This window comes from Arachis hypogaea, chromosome 20, assembly GCF_003086295.3.
Source record: "Arachis hypogaea cultivar Tifrunner chromosome 20, arahy.Tifrunner.gnm2.J5K5, whole genome shotgun sequence".
Taxonomy (NCBI): domain Eukaryota; kingdom Viridiplantae; phylum Streptophyta; class Magnoliopsida; order Fabales; family Fabaceae; genus Arachis; species Arachis hypogaea.
Genome location: NC_092055.1, coordinates 44,239,893 through 44,244,971, shown reverse-complemented (window position 1 = coordinate 44,244,971; position 5,079 = coordinate 44,239,893). Strand labels below are relative to the sequence as shown.

The window sequence follows — 5,079 nt, the reverse complement described above, 5'->3', positions numbered from 1 at the left end:
AAGCTTCTAAATAGGGCAACAAGCAAGTCCATCCGCACAATCTTTTGAAGGAGCTCACCAGTTGTAGCAACCCATCCACATTGCTCTTCTTTGCATGCACCAAGGACGGTGCAAATTTTTAAGTGTGGGGAGGTCGTCTGACCGACCTTCACGGGTTACCACTTCCTTTTTCAACACCAATTCTTAATTTCCTTTGTTAGTTAGTTGTTGCGTTGCATGATAGGTTGCATGTTAGTTAGAATTTGTACATATTTTACCACTTCTTTTTATGTTAGGACTACTTGGTTAGAGTGATGATTTTTCTTCCAAGAAAACTGTTTTAGGGCACCCTACCAATTTCAAAAATTTTTGTGTTGAACTTGCTTGAAGAATTTATTTTAGAACATGGTTTTTGAGCTAAGAACACATAATCATGTGAGTTTTGAGCCCAATTGTGTGGTTACATCATATAACCACTATTTTTTATTCTTGTATGCATTATTCTCTTCTATGATTGTAATCTTTGATTTGTTTGATTCTTTATGTCCATTATTCCATGTATACATGTGTTTATATGATTGAGGCCATCATTTTATTTAGCTCACTTACCTAAATAGCCTACCTTTCATCAACCATTGTTAGCCAATCTTGAGCCTATTTAATCCCTTTTGTTCTTAATTTTAGCACATCACTACCCCTAAGTGAAAAATAATAAATGTCCCTTAATTTATTTGGATCTTTGATTAGCTTAGGCTAGTGAGGGTGTGTATCATTTGGGTATGGAAAACTTGGGAACATTGGTTGAGGTAAAAGTGTATTTTATATTTTCATTGAAGATTTTGGGAATTGGGTACTTACTCATGTATTAAATATGTAAAACCATATGCATTGACATGTTTGTATATACTTTAAAGAAAAATAAATAAGAAAAAAATATATACAAAAGAAAAATAAAAAGAGAAAAAGAAAAGCAATAAAAGGGGACAAAAATGCCCCAAAATAAAGTAATAATAACAATACATATGGAATGTAAATTAAAGAGAATGCATGAGTATGTGAAAAAGTGGGAATCATGGGTAGCTAGGTATTGTATTAGAATTGTATAGGTTGTTATATGTGTTTGGTGAGATCTTAGGTTAATCAAGGATTCAAATTTCAAGATCACTTGACCATATGCATCCTTACCTTTACCCTAGCCCCATTACAACCTATGAACAAGTCCTCATGATAAATGTATGCATGCATTGAATAATTGTTGATTGTTAGAAGAAAAACAAATCTTGGAAAGCATGATTAGAAGAAAATTGAGTGAATCAATCCTGTACACTTGAGTGACTAGAGTAGATACACTTCCGGTGAGGGTTCGATGCTCAATTCCTTGTTCCCGGCTTTCATGAGCTTTCTTCTTGCAAGTCTATTTATACTTCATTTTTGATATTTGAATTGGTGATATTCATGAATCGTCATATGATTTTAGCCCTACTTGTTCACATACGTTCTTGGAGAATTGATTTACTTTTAATCAAGTAGGTAGAATCATTTTGCATTTAGTTTCATTGATATAGATATGTGCATATAGTTTATTCACATTGAATAAATGTTCATACCCCTTTTCTTGTCTTTCTTGGTTTAGCATGAGAACATGCTTAGTTTAAGTGTGGGGAGGTTTGATAAACCCCAATTTTGTGCTTTATCTTGTGTTGAATTTAGGGGATTTTATCAACTTTTTCACATTTATTCAATGAAATAGCATGGTTTTGTGAATTACTCCTAATTTGAGCTTAAGAGTAAAAACATGCTTTTTAAGCCTTTAAATTGCTAATTTTAATTCACTTTAATTCCATTCGATGCCTTGATATGTTTGTTAAGTGATTTCAGGATTAGAAGGCAAAGATTGGGTTGAAGGAATGAAGAAAAAGCATGCAAAAATGGAGAATTCATGAAAAAATGAGGATTTACTGAACTGAAGGCCACGCGCACGCGTCACTGATGCATGAGCATCTTTCCTATCTTTTCCTAGTGAATTTGCATTTGAATTGTTAAGTTTTATCAAGAATTAATTATCTTTTAGCCACTATGGATGATACTTTGAGTCTTGTGTAATTCAATTTACTTTAGGTAGCATTTAGTTGGATTTGATGGAGCTTCCGCAGAAAAAGAAAAGAAGACTATATAGGGTAGAAATGCTTAGAGGATGGAAAGGAAGCTTACACAAATGGAATCAGCACAAGAATTAAAGAAGATGGCAGCGAGGAGCGATGCGTGCGCGTAACTGACGCGTGTGCGTGAATTGAAGATTTGCTCAATGACGCGTGCGCGTACCTAACGTGTACGCGTGACACGTGAAGAATACCATCGACGCGTACGCGTGACTGACACGTACGCGTGACATGCGCCACGTGCAGAATTCGCAGAAAATGCTGGGAGCAATTTTAGGCCAAGTTTTGACCCAGTTTTTGGCCCAGAAACACAGACTAGAGCCAGGGGATAGCAGGGACACAAGGGAGATTCATACAAGAATGGTTATGCCCACTCCAAGTTAGGCCTGGACCCTACGAAGCAAGTAGTCCCCATCCATCAATTGAAGACATGCTGATTGCTTTAATTAATTCTAATTTAAACTTTAATTTTTATTTTAAAAATAGAAAAAGATATTATTTTAGTTTTAGAAGATAGATTCAAATCAATTAGGATTAGATATAAAAGAGGATTGATTCCACAAGGGATTCCATTCAACCTCTACTAAAATACATTTTTTCAGAATCCTTATTTCTCTCTGAACCATGAGTAACTAAACCTCCACTGTTAAGGTTAGGAGCTCTGTCTATTGTATGGATTGATACTATTATTTTTCTATTTTAATTCATGTACTGATTTAAATTTCAAGAATTGTTTTTGTTCTTTATCTTATGAATTTGGGTGGAATGGAAGTATGACCCTCTTTCTAATTGAGTTCTTGTATAACTTGGAAAAGCTCTTTACTTGTACAACAGCTTGAAAACATATTCTCCTAAATTTCTAATTATCTGGACTTAACGGGATACGTGACATATAATCCTCTTATATTTGGGTAATTAGGATTTTCGTGGCATATAAACTAGAATTAAGCTTCACCCCCTAATTGGAATTAATTGACCAAGGAATTGGCAGTTGATGAATTTTAGAGGAGACTAGAAAGATTTAATGAATTAGGGTCTAGTCACATATAGTTTGCCATGAATTAAATCTTGCATGATTAAAATAGTTAGTAAGAAAAGTCAATCCGGAAAATAGATAACTCTGAAGCCTTAACTACTTTCTCCATACTTTATTCCCAATCTATTCACTTGCCTGTCTTCAAACTCTGAATTTACTATTTAATGCTTTTGAACTCTCAACACTATTTTCTACTTGTCTAACTAAGCCAATTAATCAACCATTGTTGCTTAGTCCTTCAATCCTCGTGGGATCGACCCTCACTCACCTGAGGTATTACTTGGTACGACTCGGTGCACTTGCCGGTTAGTTTGTGGTTAGAAATTTTGCACCAAGTTTTTGGCGCCGTTGCCGGGGATTGATTGTGATTAACAACTATTCGTTGTTTGATTGCTTAGATTAGGCGTGTTAGTTTTAATTTTTTGCTTAGTATTTTCGAAATTTTTTTTATAAATAGCACTAATATTTTTCCTTAATTTCTGAAATTAAGTTTGGTGTCACCTAGTTAATTTTATTTTATTTTAATTTTCTTGTTTATTTTCCCTGTTACTTTTCGAAAATTTCTATCTAATTTCAGTTATCATTTTCAAAATTTATTTATTTATTTTATTTAGTATTTTTATTTTATTATTTTACACAGGATACCTCACTGGGACTTCTCTGCACTCTGACGTAGAGAATCCCATCTTTTCTTGTCTTCTATTTGTTTATGCGCAGGAACAGGGACAAGAAACCTCTGTTAGACTTTGATCCAGAACCTGAAAGGACTTGTAGGTGACGTTTACAACAAGCAAGACTTTGCAAGGCTGCAGAATCCACTATGGATCACAATAATACTGTTAATGCCAATGTGGCAAATCCGAATGGGAATGAAGAACAAAGGAGAGTGCTTGGCTCTTACTATGCTCCTACTGCAGATCTTTATGGAAAAAGTATTGTGGTGCCTCCTATAGCTGCGAACAACTTTGAGTTGAAGCCACAATTGGTCACCCTAGTGCAATAAAACTGCTAGTATCATGGTCTTCCCCACGAAGACCCAAATCAATTTATTTCTAACTTTCTGTAGATTTGTGATACTGTGAAGACAAATGGAGTGAACCCAGAGGTGTACAAACTCATGCTCTTCCCGTTTGTTCTAAGGGATGGAGCAAAGCTATGGCTAGATTTCTAACCCAAGGAGAGCCTAGATACTTAGGACAAGGTTGTTACTGAGTTTCTTACTAAATTTTTCCCACCAAAGAAGCTGACTAAGCTTAGGGTGGAGGTTCAGACCTTCAGGCAGAGGGATGGTGAAACTCTTTATGAAGCTTGGGAGAGGTACAAGCTATTGATTAGGCAATGCCCTCTGACGTCGGGTTTTCTACCAGTAAAGAAATTCATAGAAACGGTTTGTTGTAGATATAGTTTCTAAACCGGCAAAAATCCCTTCGTACAAACGTGTTGGGTGTCACAAGTAACAAACCCCTTTAAAAATTGTTAACCGAGTATTCAAACCTCGGGTCGTCTTCTCAAGGAACTGCGAGGAAGTATGTTCTTATTATTGGCTATAAAGGTTGTAATCGGGGTTTAGAAGGTGAGAAGCAAGTAATTTTAAATGACGAGTGAATTAAATGGCAATTAAGAATAAATAATAACTGTAAAGCAACTTTTAGCAAGGTAGAGAAATTAGAGGTCCAACTTAGTTATCTCTCTCAACAATAATGAAAGTTGAATCTAAACTCCACTTGGTCAACCTTCACCAGGGCAAAGGAAAGTCAAGGGACTAATTAAATTGACCTTCAAATCCTAATTATTTCCTCAGAAAAGGTTGGGATTATTTAAGTTCAGCTCAATTAGCAAGATAACGATTATCAATTATGTTGAGTTTAATAACTGCTGAGTTACTAAATTCTTAACCAGAACCAA

General features: G+C 35.2%; 1 non-coding gene across 1 annotated transcript; it reads right to left on the bottom strand.

Moving 5' to 3' along the window:
• Window positions 1-4,423: 4,423 nt before the first annotated feature.
• LOC112788071 (small nucleolar RNA R71) lies at window positions 4,424-4,526 on the bottom strand. Its single transcript, XR_003195452.1, has one exon. It is a non-coding gene; the product is annotated as a small nucleolar RNA R71 (small nucleolar RNA).
• Window positions 4,527-5,079: the final 553 nt, after the last annotated feature.